Raw genomic sequence first — 21147 nt, forward strand, 5'->3', positions numbered from 1 at the left:
AAGATCGAGACAAAGCTACAGCCAAGGGGGAGTTTGTTGGTGCACTTGTGCCTGTACTTTGTCTATATTCGGTCTCGATGTAAAACGATGTCTATGTTAGTCTTGTAAGTTTGACCAAGTTAACTATCCTCCTAGTTTGACTTGGCCAAACAGTTAGTTTATGAATGTACCACGTCTAGTTCGAAGGATGCCACATCGAAGGATAGTTTAGATCCTTCGATGAGCTCGAAAGTTGAACCTTCGATGGATAGACCTCGATAGATCACCCTTCGAGGTCACTGTGAACCCTTCGATGGAAGTCTGATCGAAAGATGATCTTTCGATCAGCATTCCTGATCCTTCGACAGGTTCAACATCGATAGATGATCCTTCGAGACATCTATCGGATCCTTCGGAACAGACCTGCTGTGTATGGGTATAAATACCCATGCAGTGTGTTCATTTTAGAGTGACAGATACACACACAAACAGAAAGATATACTCGAGAGATAGGGAGTGCATTCTATCAAGAACACACACTGTTAGAGAGTTTACAAAACAGATTTGTAAACCTTGTGCTTGTAACCGGAACCTTCATTCGCATTAATACAAGTGGTGTTAATCGGTGAATCTTGTGTGTATTGTGTTTATGCTTTTCTCGACTCGGTTTGCATACTAGCTTGGATTCCGCACTCGCTAGTGTGTTACTATAACAAGGTTAAGGTTAAACCTCATCCTCCGCGAGGGACCTACAAGATCAACAACAACAAAAATGATTATATTTTCTTATTCGATTAACAACCTGCAATCAAATCCTTTCACTTCATTTTTCTTTTTCTTTCTGTATAATCAGCGAACAAAAACAAACTTTGAACAGTTTTACTTGTTATTTCAACTGATTTTGTCGATTTAAACAATCTATAACCGATGTATAGTACTCAAAACGTTCAAAACTTCAAAGAAACAAACTGATATGTGTCTGAAATATTCAAAATATTACCGAAACAAACCGAAAATCTACCGAAACACACCAAATCAGTTCGAAATATGCAAATGATACATCGAACAGATCCGAATCAGTCCAAAATGTATGAAATTTCAACCGAAAATCATCGAAACAAATAAAGTTTAACCGAAACAAATTACAACTGAAGTTTAACCAACATATTGTACAGTTCGGTCTGGATTAGGATTTTTAGCTCCTTATACCGGTTTATACGAGAAACGTACATAACTTCCCAATCTGCTGCAGCGTCACTTCGATTGCTACTCCAAAGACTGTTCGGTAGAGGCATCGGATAGTCTCCTTCTGTAGGAACGTTAGACGACCTGACGAGTCAATCAGAAGAGTGCTTAGACAGAATCAGAGGCGGAATTCATTGATTCGGTCTTCGTTTAGCTTGATTTCACTATTTAATGTCTCGTTTATTGATTAATCAACTGTTTACAAGCTCCGGAGACAAAATGGCAGGGCTTCGCCTAACCAAACAAGACCAACACACTACTACTTTACAGATTCGCTCATATGCCCTATTTATAGACTGACCAGGTTCGCTTATATGGCCTGCATAGTTCGCTTATATGGACATGTCCATATAAGCGAACCTACATGTGTACGTATAAGCGAACCTTCTACCACATGTCCTTAAAAGCGAACCTGACATACTAACCATATACAACCTCATGATTTCTCGTACAATGAGCCCTAAAATATCATTCTAAGACTAAGACTTGATCCAACACGAAATCAACAGATGAAGTGCACCAACACCTTCTAATCTAACAGAACCACAATTAGAAGAGTTTAACTTGCTCTCTACCACTATTATATCCAATGCGTTATGAGAAACAGAACCACATAGTAGTTTCAAGACTGGTAAATTATGTTTATGCTTTACTGTGTTCTTACTCTTTTGGAATCAACAGATGTATATTGTGAATTCACAATGTCATCAATGCAACCAACAATTCAAATCTGCATTGTATACAGTTTTAAGCGTAGAGACATTATCTTCATTCTGCTCCTTTATGATACCGAGAATATCTCGTGGCGCCACATGCTTCTTCGTCAAATCTGCCACTAATTGAAACTCGTTACATTACAATCGCCTTACAAATGCATGCCCCTCCATATGTTGTGCAGGTAGATGATTATGTTCATCGCGTATCACATTTAACTTCCAAGAATCGTTCTCTTTTGTATATGCCCCGATCAATTCAAATGGACAATCAATTTTTTTGGTGCCAGTTGCTTTACTTGTACCTTTAACGGGCCTATACGCTCCACCACGTTCACACATTAGTATGACTTTACAATAGCCACTTGGCTTTTTTGTGATCTTTTAACGACGATAACATGACCAACAGCACGTGCGGTGTTTTGAACCCATTTAATCATCTCTTCACGAGACTTGAATGCCTAATAATAAAAAATATTATAGTTGGGACATATAACTACAAGCATTATGTAAATAAAAATACAAGCTTATAATCCTTTAAATAAAATGTATACCTGATTGGTAGGAAATGCTGACATCTTTTTGTATAACTCTTGATGTTGAACTGTGATAAACCGTATCAGAGACAAACCCGAAAGCAATTTCGAACATATACATGAATAATCATTTTATAATGTATTAAGAATTAAAATTTAATACTTTAAAAGTGTTCTTAAAAGCATATTACTTTTTTTCGTATGTTCTGTGTGATCTTTTTATACATAAATAATCACTTTATGATATTTTTGGTGAAAGTGACATGAGAGAACACTTTTAAATAGGGCAATTAAAGTTACAACGAAAAAAGAAATTTTTAAAAAAATTTCACTTAAAATGAATAATCACTTTATGATCTAAAAATTCAAAAGTCTTGTTCTGCCAATTAACGTAATAACGAAAAAAGAAATTTTTAATTCTTTTAACACTTTTGAATAAGAAATTTTGAACAGTACAACATTTTGAATAAGAAAACTAACGTGAAGTGGCAGAACAAGAACACTTTTAATGAATTTTTGAAATAGATGACGACACTTTTAGTTAGAATACATACCAAGAACAACTATGATGAAAATCAAAGTTGAAAAAACTTGTTTCTTCAAGCTCTTTCTTAATCTCCTTATTTCAATTAGTTGTAGGTTTTTTTTCTTCCATAGGATTGTTACACATATATCTAAATATTCAAACTATGTCAATTAGATAAACCCCTAGAAAAAATAGGGATATTTCATAATACAAAGTTTGAAAAAAATACAAAATACAAGGGTTGATTGTATTTATTTACAAACTTCAAGGGGGGGGGGGAGTGCAAACAGTAAAATTTAAAAAAATGGGAGTACAAATAGCAACACCCAATATAAAATTGAAAGCTTGCACTAATATCAGATCGATAACCTAACCATAAATATTGTTAAACTAGTGGTATCTTAGGGGTTGGGGGTGTTCATCACTCATCACTCACAACATCCAATCAAGTTTCGCCATATCATCAACCATTATTCCATCACTTACAACCTTTTTAGTGGAAATGGTCATCACTCACAACACCCAACAATAAACCCTCACACCCCCTCACATCCAGCCATTTTTCACGCGTGAAAAAATTCACAGAAACAAACCCATCACTCGTTGAACTTCATGGTGGCGGTGGAATTTGATACACGTCCACACGTGATGTTTGGCCATCACGTGCCCACCCGAGTGCCCTTACTATGCTTCGCGGCGGGAATTTGGTCTGTGTGGGTTTTGCATGTAACAATATTGGAATTCAGTCGTTATCAGTTTCGTTGGTTACCGTAAGATTTTAGTCGACGCTGATTTATTTCGTTACAACACCGGTAGGATACTGGCACTAGTGGCGGATCCACAAAAAATCTTGGAGAGGTAACATTTCATATAAAATGGGTAACGAAATCGAAAAAACGTAAAATGTTTCCAAAATTTACACTACCGCCGAAGCATCAAGGGGTAGCGACGGCTATTATCAAATACCGCACCTCATGTATCTGGTTTCGTACAACCAGAGTCTTCAGGAACAAGTTAGCCAGGCTTGTAAAACCATCTTAAAAATTATGTAAAAAAGCTATTACTACATGCTTTCTCGGTAAACTAAAAATTAATAAACTTTGCGGGCAAGTTAACACTTGTGATGTAGTGAGTGATACGATAAACGAAGATCAACACGTTGATTCTACGAATACCCGTGTGTCTCTTCCCCAACCCCCAAATTGCAACCCAAAGGCCACGGAATTTGAAGTGAAAAATAAGTTTTCTCAAAATTCAAGTCTGATTGTTTCATTCACTCAAGGGACATATAAATAATGACAGAAATTCGAAACGGGCCTAAAAAAGACAACGGGCCAAACACAAGCCCAAAAACAAAATGCCCAAAATACTTGAAAAAACATAAAAATGGAAAAAACTAATAGAAATAAGCGTTTTTTCGGCCCGGACGATGACCCAAACCGCCGTAGGCGTTTGCAGCAAGATAGAGCTCGTTCTCCCGTTCGTTTTGACTGGTCACACGCCCCAAACGGACCTCCGTAGCCCAAGTTAGAGCCATTTCAGTGAGGCCCCTTTTGTGACGCGATCTTGGGCCTCCAAGTACCGGATGGCCCGCTCTTCTACGCTTGGGCCCGCATCAACTTGGCAAGTGATCAACAGTTTAGGCAAATTAACATATATAGAAAAAAACATATTAACACAATAGGCAAGAAATATTAAACTCAGTGATTAATCAGTATAGAGGAAACTTCAATGTAAAAAAAGATTACCTACACAATTTTTGAACCCATGAGCGATTAAATAACAGTCGGGCTAATGCAAACAATAAAATAGTAAATACCTGAGCTTCTTCAATTTTGTAGGTCCGTTTGCGGATCGTCGGAAAACTATGAGATCTCGTTTCAGATGCCGGAACAGGTGCGGAATCCCTGTTACGACACAAACCGAGCGAGAGATATATACGACAAAGATATAACGATTAACGTTCACTCATATATTCAAATCAAAGAAGTTGATACAAGATGATACAATAAGAAATAAACGAACTCTCTGAAATAAGCTCTCTGTTCTGTCTATCTTCTTCTGTGTCACACACCTTCTGTCTTCAGTTCTGTTGTTTATATAGGCTCCGATCGACGAAACATCTGCAACATTGAAAGACCCAGACGAAAAACCTGAGTCGACGAAAAACAACAAGTCTTTCGTCGTATAACTCAGTTGACGAAACATGTATTTCACCATGAGGTTTTTCGTCAACTTCATATTATGCTGGTCTTTCGTCATGCAGGCAGATGTAATTCTTTCGTCAAGAGACTGATGAGGTATTTCGTCATTCATTCAGCTGGGTTTTTTGCCGCTGACAACAGCAAACAGAAAGATAGTTCAGCAACAAGCATCAACTTCAGAACATTAAGTCACGTTTATTTCGAAACTCGATGGAGGATATTGGGCTTCGGACTTCATTTCATAGACGAGCCGAACCGATACGAGCCGCGTCCACATATATGCATCAACAAACTCCCCCTTGGACGCTGCTCGTGAGGGTTCATCTTCCATGTCTTTCATGTCAGAGGATCTTCAAGGTCTTCACGTGTCGTAAGTAGATAGTGTATCAACAAACTCCCTCTTTTATTTAGGAAGTGTGTTAACAAACTCCCCCTTAAAATAAACTCCATTTTCAGCACTTAAATCCTTGAGGTGTTGATGATAGGTCAGCGGCAACTCGATCATCTTTATCTTTTGAGTGCCTCCACGTCGTGACTTCATTCCGAAGCTACTTATCGAACACGTTCTCTTCGCCTTTAGCTGGTTTGATTGTAGCATCTGCACATACAAAAAAGCTAAACACGTAATGAGAACAACTGCTTGGAATATAGTTAACATAAACAAACGACACACTTGTGACCATTTTTCAATCAACTACCGTCCGACAGTTTGAAAGTATAACAAATTGTTCAATTTTGGTTTTTAACTTTCAATAACTTGCAAATTTCGACCGTTTATGAAGAATCGGTCGTTTTGGTTTTCAATCAGATTTCAGGTAACGAAGACTCGAGTTCCAACATCGGGTAATCAAAAATAAGATTGAAATAAAATCTTTTTGCCTTTTATAAAGTTTATATTAAAACACACCTAAAATCTTTTTGGTATTTTGAATATTTCAAATCTAAAGACTGAAAGCAGTAAATAAATATATACAAAGATGCAGAAACTGAAAGTAGTAAATGAATATTTACAGACAATCTTTTTACGAGTTTCGAGGGTAAGAGAATCATATCAGTGTACGGTCACGCCAAAACGCTCTTGTTGTTCAATTAGTTAACATTTAGATAAGCATCCTATAACGATTATCGGTATTGCTTTCCACATAAGCTCAAATTATCAGATGTAATCATGGCGAGGGGATACGTTAAGGTATGATTTATACTTACCGACCGGTGTTCATCCATACACGACACATTCCCGTATCAAGGTATGCACGAGAGTTCATCTTACTGGTGAGTATGCCATTTATCAACTGTTTTCAACGTATATGAAAATGTGAGATACTCACTTATTTTGTTTTGAAAACAAGTCCTGTGTGATAGAATCATTTATTGATGAGGAACTTGATATTCAGATACAAGAGGGCACAGGAGCAAGTACGTGAACAGGTCAGTACTAACGTATAACAAAGAGATGAACTTGACTCCCAGATAAATGTGATATATTATCACTTATTTTGTTTGGACATGTGATTGTTGATCACTTGTTGAGGTCGTATGCAATATGTACACGTATGTATGGTATCATGGAAGTTCAAGACTTCATCTCCGTTATTTTCGGTAAAAGAAAAAACCATGATACCCAGATGATAAACAGCATAAAGACCACATATCTCAGAATCTCGGCAATCTCTCAAATGAAATTTCGGTACCAAGACCATATGCCAATAGTGGTTCCCACACAGTCTTCAGTCGGTTTAGTTTATATCACCCATCACACTTTAAAATGATTGTGAGCCTACCAATACATCTTATATAGAGCTACTTATTGTTTTTCATTTAAGGTTTAAAGAGGTTTCGACAGACCACTGACGTACTATCATATTCTCTTTTGCTCGCCAGGAAACTCATTTTTGTTTTTCTATTGTTTTTGTGTTTTTGAAATTTTTCGATGTTTCGGGATTTTTAAAATTTTTCAATGTTTTTGTATTTTTCGTTTTTACTCCCCCTAAAATGCAAAAAGTACGAGAAATTAAGAAAACACAAACAAATATTTACAAAAATGATTTTCCGATGTTGGTTTTACTCTTGCTTGACCTTAATGTCGTTTACCAGTAATAAAATATCAAATCGTGATTTGTCAAATGCTTTGGTAAAAAGGTTGGCACGTTGGTCATCGGTGTGGACCTTAACAACATTGACGAGTTTCATATTGAAAGGATCACGTGTGAGGTGATATTGGAGATCAACGTGTCTGGTCAAGGAATGTTGTATGAGTTGTTAGTAAATCATAAAGCAGCTTAAAAATCATCAAGGATAGGAGAGATTAGAAATTTAAAACCGTAATCCTGCAACTTCTTTGTGCATTGGCAGGAATCTGAGTGCTCTCCCAAACTGGATATCCACCCGGTGTGGATTTCAAGGTCGATTTTGCAGCTACTTCAATTAATCCAAGAAATATCTTCACAGCAACAACATCAGAAACCTCCGGGTCCGGCTGGTCTTCCACATTGCACCAGCGAAGGTCTTTCGTCTTTCTCCTTTTGAAGTAGCGTGCGGTTGTTTAATCCACTCCAAGGTATCCGCACACTCGGTGTGGTTTGTTCAACAAACACATTTTCTTCAATCACACCGTAGAGAAAAGTACCCTACACGTTCATCTTGTGGACTTTGAACTTCTTGCGGAAGAAAAAAAATCCATGAATCTTCAAAAGGCTTCAGACGTGCTGCAGGCGCGTAGTTTTCATTGGAATCTTTCCTGTCGACCCGCTCAAAAACCATAACAACCAAATTTTGGCACATTTATCATCTTGTCGAATTTTTCAACTTCATTCAACCACATTCTTTCACCATCATTCCTTCATCGGACATTTTTGTCTTCTTTTCTCCTCTCTCCATCAAAGACAACAGTATTCTCCTTGGATACAACAATGTTTCGGAGCCTTATGTCGCCGATCTTGTGCGTGGTCGCTCCACTATCAACAATCCTAAGACCATCAATAGTTCCTCCTAGGACATCCTGCACACTCATTCAGAGATTAGTTGGAGAGAGGGACCCAAGCCTTCACAGACTTGGGTCGTCCGTCATCATCGAGAATTGTGACATCCATTTCCCGATAATTCGGAATTAAAGTAGCTCCCCATGAAACAATTTCCGATTTTGGTTTCCAAATCTGTTTTTGTTTTTCATTTTTAACATCTGATTTAATAGACTGCGTTTGGACAACCTCTGGTTTTAAAGCCTTTTCAACTTCTTTTCTTTGTTTCTTTTTCTGTTTCTTTTCTGGTTGTTTAACTAGATGAGGGTCCTGTCTTCGTGAAACAGATCTTTTACGGTAACTGTTACCATAGGGGGCATCAACTTTTGCCTTTCCCTTGGTGAGATATGGACAGTTTCTGACAATGTGCCCATACTCACCACATTCGAAACATGATTTCCGCTTAACAAACCTCGGAGGATCATAACTGTAGGAGCTTGATGATGAACTTCGTGATCTTGAGGTACTTGGTCCTACATCACAACAGTTTGTGTGTTGTGTGTAGTTGTTTTGACTGTTTCTTTTCAAAATTTTCTTTTGCATAACAAAATCTGTGTTGGATTTGTTTTCAAAAGATTCAATTTTATATGTCCCTCGGGATTTCACGAAGTTTACCTTCCGAACCATTTTCTTGTTGTGGCTCTGTTTGCCTTTTCCATTTCCTTGGTGGGCGTGACTTTGCTTTCGTTGATTGTTTTGTGGTGCAATTTTTGATTCCCGTATTTCTTTCTAACTTCGGATTTTGGGATAGGAGCACACTGAGTTACTACAACTCCTGGGCTCAACATTCCGAAAAACTTACTAGTAGAATCTTCAAAAACTTTATCAATCAAGGATTGATTGACGTTCTTGATTGGGAAATCCTTGTCTGAATATATCTTATCAGATCCAATCAACGTGTAAAGCAAATTCATGCTTTCACAATCTTGTGCAGACGTGAACTCAACTAGAACAGTCTTAGCAGGTTATGCGGGAGGATCACATAGAATATGATTCTCAAGAGGTATGTCCTTTGCATCAGACTGTGCTGAGTTAGTATCCTCGGATTCATCATCTGAAGAATCAGCATCCTCAACAATGAATGGAGGATCCTGATTTTGTTCAACAGTTGATACTTTCGTATATACTGACACATCCGAATCTGATGATACTTCCTTCTTGTAACAAGTCTGGTTGCAAATTCTTCAATGTCTAAAGGAACAGATTGCTCCAAATAAGGTCTATTCTCCTCATCAAGCATTGCATCATAATTGTGTCTAACATGTGGTGGACATTTCTTATATCCAATGCACGTGACATCCTTTTTCTCTTTCTGAACATCGATGATGTGATCCAGCACATAACTAGAGTTTAAATAACTATTTAGCTTAAGATGTATCGGCTCACTTTCAGATTTAACACAAGCTAACTCTTTTTGCATGACCTCGAGACGATTGATATAACAGTTTATGTCAGTTTGTTTTCTTGAAACCATTTTAGTTAGCTCGGTTTTATCTTTTCTCAAGTTGTCAATCATCGTTTTAAACTCTTTTTCATGGTTTTCATAAAACATGTTAGCCTCATTGCATTTTGAAAGATCCACTATCAACTTTTGATTGTGGATATATGTCACGTCATATTTGCTTTGCAAATCATCATATTTGCTTTGCAAGTCCGACAATTTATCACTTAATTTAACACAACTATCACACCTATCAGAACTTGGTTCATCGACACATACCTGACTGGATTCACTCTAAGATATTGACTCATTTGCCTCAAAATCAACAACCTTCCTTGTTGATTCATATTCTGATCCATCCTCGCTTGAATTTGAACTTGTACCTTCTTCAACTGAGCTTGTAACGTCTTTAACTGGGCTACCGTCATGTTCAGAACTGTCATCATTTCCTAAGGACTCATCATTGCTGACATCCTTGACAATTTTGGCATAAAACACCGTTCTTATTTGATCATTGTAGTTTGGATCAAGAAATGATGGTAGTCCAGTAGACCGATAGTTTTGCTCTGAGACAACTGGTTGTGGTGTTCCATAAATATCGGTTCTTGAGACAGAAGCCGTTTGCTCTGAGGCAACTGGTCGTGGTGTTCCATACATATCGGTTGCTAAATCCTTTCTCGTATACGTGTTATTTGACAGTGTGGGAGACTGAGCCCATGAAGGAGATAAACCCTTGCTCGTATACTTGCTCGCATTAGGATCCGGTATCCAACGACCATACATATCTATTGCCATTTTCGGTTTACTTTGATGAGAAGGATCATTTGAAGATTGAGATCCTGAAATTGCTTGACCCCAAAGGTGTGTACTCATGATGAATTGAAACGAACAACCTTAAAAACTAATTTTTAAGCAACTGTGAACCAACTATGGATGTCTATGTCCATGAAAAATGCTTGACCACAAAAAATATATTACGAAAAATAAATGAGGCCCACAACATAAATTGTGAAAGATGAAAGTCAGGCCCACTTCTACAAAACAGGTCCATGAACCAGATCCATGAAAGATACTTTAAAAGCCCAATGCCAAATCTAACTAATTCTTCATGAATGCCAGCCCACGAAAAAAATGTTAGAAATTCGTGGAGTCCAAGAGAACTCCAAACTCACGAAATATATTGTATTTCGTGTATAATAAGAAGCAGGCCCACTAAGGAGAAATAACACTTTGGAGAAGGATAAGCCCAAAAAAATCCTGATGTTTCGTGGAATGAAGAGTAAGTTCCTGGCCCAATTTTCAAGTATGATCCCCTAAGAATTGTCCTCAAAAACTTACAAATAATATGGATTGGAAATTGTGAAGGTTGGTAAAAAAAATTCAAAGATTTAGCAAATCTTATCTTGTCTGTCACAAAAGTTGGTATGACAATTTTTTCAAACAGCCATACTTTGAAAAACCACTCTTTTCAAACAGCCATCATTTGTATGACAGTATTTTCAAACAATTAATATTATAATCTTTCAATAATGCAAAAACAACACAAACCCAGAAATCCAGATGAACTCCGATGATATAATGATGTTTCCGGCCAAAAACTATTCACCGGAAAAATTTGTCGAGCTCAAATTTTGACGTCGAAACTCAAAACAACTTGTAACTTTGATAATCTCCAATGATTTTAACAAGTTTTGAACAAAAACAACACCAAATAACACAGATCCAGAACTTGGTTTCTGAAAATTTATACAAAATACACTCAAAACCCGCTCGAAAATCACACCGGAAACTCGGTTTTCAACAAGAAATCGAGCCTTACGCTCTGATACCAATTGTAGGTCCGTTTGCGGAATGTCGGACAACTACGAGATCTTGTTTCAGATGCCGGAATAGGTGCGGAATCCTTGCTACGACACAAACTGAGCGAGAGATATATACGACAAAGATATAACGATTAACGTTCACTCGTATATTCAAATCAAAGAGTTTGATACAAGATGATACAATAAGAAATAAACAAACTCTCTGAAATAAGCTCTCTGTTCTGTCTATCTTCTTCTTCTGTGTAACACACCTTCTGTATTCAGTTCTATTGTTCATATAGGCTCAGATCAACGAAACATCTGCAACGATGAAAGGCCCGGACGAAAAACCTGAGTCGACGAAAGACAGCAGGTCTTTCGTCATTTAACTCAGTTGACGAAACATGTATTTCACCATGAGGTTTTTCGTCAACTTCATATTATGTTGGTCTTTCGTCATGCAGGCAGATGTAGTTCTTTCATCAAGAGACTGATGAGGTATTTCGTCATTCATTCAGCTGGGTTTTTCGCCGCAGACAGCAGCAAACAGAAAGATAGTTCAGCAACAAGCATCAACTTCAAAACATTAAGTCACGTTTATTCCAAAACTCAATGGTGGATATTGGGCTTCGGACTTCATTTCGTAGACGAGCCGAACCGATACGAGCCGCGTCCACATATATGCATCAACAAATTTTATTTGCTTTTCGCTTAGTTGTAGAACTAAGACTTCAAATTTTGTTCTTAAGCACTGGTTAGGTCGTTACGATTACCCTTTAACTAACCTCGTATTCGCATGTAAGAATCAGTTGAAGATTTAATTAAAACGATTTTGCCGCTCTTTACTGTTTGATTGATTTTGATGGTGAAATTGATGAACGACATGGGATAATTTCTTGAGCGATTGCGATTGGAAATTGAGTTGTATTGCAAATTGATAGGAATTTCTTGAACGCAAGCGGACAAGTTTCATCCGCAGTGGGTATGGAATCAGGGAAACAAAAGAATAAAAATCATATTTTTTTAGAAAACCATCATCAAAACTACGTAGTTTTGATAGTTTAGTATGTAAGGTTAGGTGTTTAACAACACCATATTCACTTTCCCCTTATATAAAATATATTAGTTCGGACAACTGTAACTGGCCTGTATAAGATTTATTGTAATCGTCTTTTATCATAATCACAATTTAAATGCTTAGATTAGCTTTCTTTTTAAATATATAGGTAGAGGATCCTGTACATTAATCTAATATTGTGAGAAGAGTGAGAAATAATATGGTGATGCCAAGTGTCCTATATCTAAATTAATTCAAAAGGGTGAATTAGTAATTTTCTATTTCTTTCAATTAATTGATTAAAAGATAACTTTCCAAAATAACCGTCACCCTTTATTAAAAGAATTCGAATTTAAGAATTAGTCTACGAATTTGTGTCATCTCGTTCACCGGTTATTAATTCTACAGTGTTATATAATTTTGTAGTGCAACCACCATTTAGAACTGTATAGTGTTATATATTTTTATATAGTGTTACATGGTGTTATATGGTGTTATATAATGGTTTTTGGTGCGATATAATTCTAATTATGTAGTGTTATATAATTCAGTAGTGCAACCACCAAAAAATACTATATAACACCATCAATTATTAATTCTGTAGTGCAACCACCATTCAGAACTGTATAGTGTTATATATTTTTATATAGTGTTACATGGTGTTGTAAAGTGTTCTTTGGTTTATATAGTGTTATATTTTTCTGGTAGCATGTCTATGATTGATGTATAGTGCTATATATTGTTATATAGTGTTACGTAGTGTTATATGGTATTATATAGTGTTATATAGTATTATATGATGGATGTATAGTGTTATACATTTCTTGTGGCAGTTACATATTTCTGTATTTTTAGAATTTAGGATCAATAGAATTTAGCAGTTAAATTTGAATCGCTAGAATTTAGGAATGAATCACAAGAATTTAGGAGAGGTTACCTAATTTGAAACATATACAAAGACACTATTACCCATGCAATTTTCAAATCAGTACATATAATTAAAACACAATTTATAATTTGTTACCTATTGATCTCAACCATTAGATCAAAGATCTAATAGTTTAAAACATTCTTACACTTCTCACACACACTTTGTACACTATCTCTACCTTCTCAATTTCTCTTATAAATAGTTAGAATAATGGTACAACAAGGTTTCTTGCACCTGATATTTTGATTTTTTTGGTCTAGTAATACCATTATTTATTTTGAACTTGACTACTTTTTCTTTTTTTTATTCGATTACTAGGAAAGCCGTTATCAAAAAGATATGTTTCGAGCATTAAAATTACTTTTGTTTATATATTTTGATATTTAATTGTTAGCATAACCAAAACAAATACGGATACAAACAAATTAACCAAAATCTATCAATTTGAACCAACGACTGAAAATATTATGAAACGGTTTGAATACCAGACTGAAATAATTAGTTATTAAACTATTGCCATGTGATGACACAAATGACACAATAGTATGGTCATAAACCTTTGGAACTCTATCGATTCCTTTTTGGTAGGAATAGAGGCTAAATGGTTTTGGTGTCGAAATAACAAAATAGGCTATTTATGATTCAGGCTATGAGCTTAACATATAATTATAATTAAACATATCTTGAATACTTTGGATATAAATTGTAATTAAATGTAACTGTACGTGGTATTTGTTTTGTAATATAGTTGTATAATACAAAAGTTCTCTCCTCTAAGGGTGTGAGTGAGCTATAGGGATTAACCACGTTTACAACTATTAATGTAACAATGTATTGATACTATGAACAATCAGATTTAACTAAACTAAGCAACCACCAAAAAACACTATATAACACCATCAATTATTAATTGGGAAATTGGACTATAATAATCTCACCTAGACCTTATTGGCCATTAATAATCCCACCTCAGAATATTTCCCCCACCAGTCCCACCTTTCACAAATTTTTCCTACAATGGTCCCCCGTTAAAAAACTTAACGGAGTTAAGCTTTTTTCCAAATTATAATCAGATTTTTTAGGGCTTTTGATTAGAACGACGATACGAGTCCATTGATGTAAAACTTGCCTCGAAACGGTACTCCAAACCATGAAAACGGTGCTTCAATTCGAGTGTTTAAATTTCCAATTAACCAAAATCAAGTCACTTGGAGCACAATTTCGAAGTAAGTTTTACATCAATAGACTCATATTATAGTTCTGATCAAAAGCCCTAAAAAATCTGTTTGTAATTTGGAAAAAAGCTTAACTCCGTTAAGTTTTTTTAACGGGGGACCGTTGTAGGAAAAATAGGTGAAAGGTGGGACTGGTGGTGGGAATATTCTGAGGTTTAATTATTAATGACCAATAAGGTCTATATGGGATTATTACAAGCCAATTCCCCTTATTAATTCTATAGTACAACCACCATTCAGAAAACTGTATAGTGTTATATATTTTTATATAGTGTAACATGGTGTTATATAGTGTTCTTTGGTTTATATAGTGTTATATGATGGATGCATAGTGTTATATTTTTCTGGTAGCATTTCTATGATGGATGTACAGTGTTATATATTGTTATATAGTGTTATATAATGTTACATAGTGTTATATGGTGTTATATGATGGATGTATAGTGTTATACATTTCTTGTAGCAGTTACATATTTTTGTATTTTTAGAATTTAAGATCAATAGAATTTAGCAGTTAAATTTGAATCGCTAGAATTTAGGAATGAATCACTAGAATTTAGGAGAGGTTACCTAATTTGAAACATATACAAAGACACTATATAATTAAAACCACAATTTATAATTTGGTCTCTATTGATCTCAATCATTAGATCAAAAATCTAATAGTTTAAAATATTCTTACACTTCTCACGCACACTTTGTACACTATCTCTACCTTCTCTATTTCACTTATAAATAGTTAGAATAATGGTACACCAAGGTTTCTTGCACCTGATATTTTGATTTTTTTTGTTTTTTTGGTCTAGTAATACCATTTTTTGTTTTGAACTTGACTACAGTTTCTTTTTTCATTCGATTACAAGGAAAGCCGTTATCAAAAAGATATGTTTCGAGCATTAAAATTACTTTTGTTTATATATTTTGATCTATAATTGGTAGCATAATCAAAACAAATACGAATACAAACAAATTAACCAAAATCTATCAATTGGTTGAACTAACGACTGAAAATATTATGAAACGATTTGAATACCAGACTGAAATAATTAGTTATTAAACTTTTGCCATGCGATGACACAAGTGACAGAATAGTATGGTCATAAACCTTTGGAACTCTGTCGAATCCTTTTTGGTAGGTATAGAGGCTAAATGGTTTTGGTATCGAAGTAACAAAATAGGCTATTTCAGATTCAGGCTGTGAGCTTAACATATAATTATAATTAAACATATCTTGAATACTTTGGATATAAATCGTAATTAAATGTAACTGTACGTGGTATTTATTTTGTAATATAGTTGTATAATACAAGTTCTCTCCTCTAAGGGTGTGACTGAGGGATTAACCACGTTTACAACTATTAATGTAACAATGTATTGATACTATGAGCAATCAGATTCAACTAAACTAACATATAAAGCATCCTCTAATTCATTATAACTATCGAATTCCGGTGCATAATCGGAAATTTCAGATTCTTCTTGTGCTGCTGGTGTTTTTGTTGGACCACTTCCACTTTTCCGGCGAACAAGTCTAACTCCATACCCACTCTTGTCAACTCTACCATTATAGTTTCTCTTGTCAAAGACAAAAAAAAACCTCATTGCCTATTGAATTCCACCATGCAGTGTGTCGATAGAATGAAGCAAATGGAATATACCAGAACACTGTACGATGTCCACCAATATGACTCTCCTCCCAAACCACATCATCTTCAGATTCCATACCACTCGTCACCTTCTTCATTCTTAGAGAGCAATACCGGTAATCATCACTCAGAATAGCACATATTAAGAATCCAGAAAAGTCATTGTGCCAATTCTCTGGAAGTTGCAGTCTACGTCTACTCTTTCTAAGAATAGGAGAAATAAACCCTTTTGCAATCTCAAAGCCTCCAAGTTGCATAATCATATTATGATTATCATTTTCCTAAGAAGTTAACACAGTTTCATCAGATCGCAATATTTCTGTATCTAAAAAGCTTAAAAAGTTGACACTGGAAAACAAAGAGGATGTAGTACATACCTGAAGCATGCATTCTAGCAATCTGCTACCATCTTTCATACTACTCCCAAACATAAGTGAGACTTGGCATAATCGTGTACATTTATTTTTCAAATCTCCTATAGCTTCAAGTTCCCAGCATGCATCTGCTCGGAGGATAGCTAATCTTGATGGGAGCTCGGGAAATTCAACAAGTGATTCGCACCATGTGAGGTTGAGGACTTTGAGTTGAGTAAGTTGTGAGAGGCTGAACTGGAATCTTGTAAAATAGTTGTGACTTAGATTCAACTCTCTTAAGTTGGATAACTCACAAATATCATTTGGTATCACACCATCTGTCAAATTACAGTTACTGAGATCCAGCTTTTGTAAGCTAAGAGTCCATGATGGTTGCAACCAACTAGAAAGTTGATTTCCATACCAATGTCTTAAAGGGGTACTATTGCAAATTGGCATCTGCAGGTATTCTAATTTATGTAATGCGAAAATTTTCAAATATATTAATCCATCAAAGTTGACTTCAACGATCTTCAAATGATAACAAAGTATTAAGCGTAGGGAAATAAGGTTGCCACAACGTTCTCCAATTGACGATAGCAGAGAATCTATCCCCATACCTTGCAAAGACAGCTTTACCAAGCTTTCCATGTATGATTTGATCTCTAGGAACTCCAAACTTTTATGGCACCTTTCGATTTCAAGAGTCTTGAGTTTTCTCATCTGAACAATCGTTGGAATAATTCTAAGCTCATCACATTTCGATACACTTATTTGTTCAAGACTTGCATGATTTCCAAGTGATCGGTGAATTTCTGTTAGCTTATCACAATTTGTGAGTTCCAACTTTTGCAGACATGGAAGTCCATCAAAATCTGGTGTGCGGTGTAGATTCTTCATGTTATCGAGTTGAAGCACTTTCAAATGTGGTAGATGCTAGTCAGTGTATAAAAACATGCAGAAGTTAATTCGAAGGTAGAAAGAGACAAAGAGTGTTGCTAGTACATCCACAGAAATCAAATTAAAATATCAAATAAATAATTGAATTACCTTGTAACCCATCCAAAGTTCATTTTGCAAGCTGTGAGTCAATTTCAGATGAACAAGCTTCATTGGTTGGAAACAGTCCGGGAATGGACTTCTAGGATAATGCTTCCAGCTAATATACCTCAACTCATTTGAAAGAAAACTAGGGCCTTCGGCATGATCTTCAAAATTTTGAAATACTCTAAGCCATCTTAGTTTCTTCATGTTTGATACAATCTTATAGACGCGTGATGAAGCACCATCACCATACCAACAAGGATAAAGTTCCATTGCTTCAATCTTGTGATTTTCCTGCAACAGAGGAGAAAACAATGTACATATTTGAGTTTATATATCATTATATGTACATATAATGTATATTTGAAAAGTTAGATATCTTAACATGTACCATTGTTACACCCGCAAGATACATGGTGTTTTCAAGAAATCTGCTATGTGTTTCAGGATCGTTAGGATGATCCCCTTTAACAATGTAATATCCCAATTCTTGAACCAGATCATGCATATCCAAAAAATCATCATCCATAGTTATGAGAGCTTTTTGTCTCAACACCTTTATTCCTATATCGGGGTGATAACCACAAGCTTCAAATATCTCCATTGCATGACCTAGGAACAACGTTTGTCTAAAGAAACACGCAATATCTAAGAATAACTCCTTCTCTACAGGTTTAAGTCCATTATAACTAATTTTGAGCTTTTCCATAATTTCCATGTCTGGAATATCTTTTAGTCTAGCCAAGGAACTCACCCATTCCTTCTCGTCTTTGTCATATAAAAACGAACCTAAAACTTTGAGTGCTAATGGGAGCCCAGCAGCATAAGAAACCATATGTGATGAAAGAGTATCATAATTATTTACATGGTTATTTTTGTTGTATGCATGTTTATTAAAAAGTTGGAGAGCCTCTTCATGTGATAATAATGTGACTGGACATACCTGGTCTACCTTATGGGTTACTAGCACATGTTCGTCTCTTGTTGTGATTATTATTCTACTCCCACTACCAAACCAGTTACGTGATCCGGCTAAAGCCTCTAGTTGCTTAATGTCATCAACATCATCAAGAAGAATTAAGACATTGTTACGACTTGACCTACTTCTTATCATGTGCTTTCCTACGTGAACACTCTGCACTTCAACTTGTGTTTTTGAAATCCGAGCTAAAATCTTTTCTTGTAGAGTATTTAAACCATGTTTTCTTGATTCCTCCCTAATATTATCGACAATGCAATGGCATTGAAAACGACAAGAGATCTTCATATAAAGAGAGATGCAAGTGTAGTCTTACCACTCCCGCCAACCCCCCAAATCCCAACCATGCGCACACCACCTGACCCAATATCTAAATGTGCTTCCAGTTCTTGCAAGCGAGCCCTTATTCCTACAAGGTCCTCATTAACATCTGGAGTTATGGAAAGCAACTTATCTGAAATCGTATCGGCAATTTCTTTGATAGCTTTCGATTCATGCCTACATATTGCACACATGACTGATTAGTGTGTGTTCACATCAATTCACAGACCGGTAATTTAGCCAAAAAAAATTTAAGTTGACGAGTTGCAATAAATTTTTGATCATTAATGAAATAGATCGACCATACCAAAGTCAACTTCACAAATAGACCACAATTTTTTTTTTAAAGGAAAACGTCATTAACAACCAAGCCCAGGAACGAAAACCGAACCGGGCAACTACAACGCAACTACATAATTATAAATTTATACGAATTCGACCACGAAATCGGATTGTTTTTGACCCTATTTTTATACCACAAAAAGCCCAATGACTTAACTTCCCCGAAAACACGCTCCACTTTCACCTTGTTGTTTCAATAAGTGGAACTCATTGTTAATACAAATTGTTAATAGCTTTTACAAAGATAATATCAATTTATAATTTTATAATATATATATATATATATATATATATATATATGTATAGACTAATCAGCGACAACAGTAACGACATATAAGTGGATATAAGATACAAGTAAGACCGTGGGGTATGGTGGGGCTTGGGTTGAGGTTTGGGTTGGGCATTGGTTGACACGTGGAATGGGAAAAAAAACCCACGCCCATGGGATATGGTGGGGCTTGGGTTGGGGGCATGAGTTGACACATGACCATTGAGAGCTCGCCATGTCACCTTGCTAGCCCGCCCCACACCCAGCTTCAAACCCACGCCAAAGGGGCCACGCCCCAAACCCAAGCCCCAACCCAAGCCCCCGGAGTGATGACTTAGGCGTTTTCCCCCAACCCACGTCCCAACCCAAGCCCCATACCCCATGGCCTAAATTATACATACTAACAATAACTTTTTATGTTAGCGAAAACTATGGCTAGCTCAAAAAGTATTAAAAAGCTCAAAGCTCAATAACTAATTCAGTTCATGCCAAACTTTGGCCTCTTTGATGGGCAAATAAATGTATTAATGCGTCACTTGCACTTTAAACATATATTAACAAATTTATTAAACATATAATAACAAATTAAAAAAGTAAAGAAGTCACATTACCCATTTGCGGTGTTTTTAAGTTCCCATCCAGAAATTTCACCTGCATCAACAAGTGCTTTTCTCCATAACTCAACCTTGCTATTGTTCTCCACCTCGTGTTTGTTAAATGCTTCTTCATATTTTCTTTTCTGTTTTTTCACTTCTGAGGGATCCACACCATAAAAAACGGGCAAGACAACTAGTTCTCTCTCATCTTTGCATTTCATAATATGTACAAGTTCGTCCAAACACCAAGAAGAATTTGCGTAATTTTCTGAGAATATAATAACAGCAATTCGTGACCCTTCGATAGCCTTGATTAGGGATGGACGGATGGGTTCACCTCGGGGAAGTGTTTCATCGTCCTTGTAAGTAGAGATATTTCGATCTACAAGAGCCGAGTAGAGATGATCTACAAAGGTCTTGCGGGTATCATCTCCTCTAAAACTAAGAAACACATCACAATTATACGACTGAGAAGAAGAGGCCATTGATGTGTTTTGAATGGGCATAATTGGAAACAAATTGAAGTTGAGAAGAAAGATAGATGTGGTTAATTTGTTTTGCTTTCCGGACTGAAGTTACATGGATATTTAGAGAGGTGAGATGATGTAAACAAGGGGGAAAGTTCCTACGTGACGTTTCAGTCATTGACTTCTTAATAAAAACAAAATTAAGAGATGTGAGATGATGGAAATTAGAGTAACATAATTGAAGAATATATCATTTGATGTAAACTCGGAGGAAAGTTGCTGCATGACTTTTCAAGCGTTGACTTTTTTATTGAAAACAGAAGGAAAATATATAAAACAAGAACATATTTTATTCATTTGAAGCAAAATAAGGAGGAAATTTCATGCATGGCCCCATATAATGCGCCTCGTAGAGAAGAGCAATGGAAATATCTTATTAGTAAAA

General features: G+C 35.9%; 1 pseudogene; it reads right to left on the reverse strand.

The window, feature by feature from the left end:
• Window positions 1-15943: 15943 nt before the first annotated feature.
• LOC110913186 lies at window positions 15944-20766 on the reverse strand (annotated as a pseudogene).
• Between the last annotated feature and the right edge of the window lie 381 nt (window positions 20767-21147).

This window comes from Helianthus annuus, chromosome 2, assembly GCF_002127325.2.
Source record: "Helianthus annuus cultivar XRQ/B chromosome 2, HanXRQr2.0-SUNRISE, whole genome shotgun sequence".
In the NCBI taxonomy this organism is placed as follows: domain Eukaryota; kingdom Viridiplantae; phylum Streptophyta; class Magnoliopsida; order Asterales; family Asteraceae; genus Helianthus; species Helianthus annuus.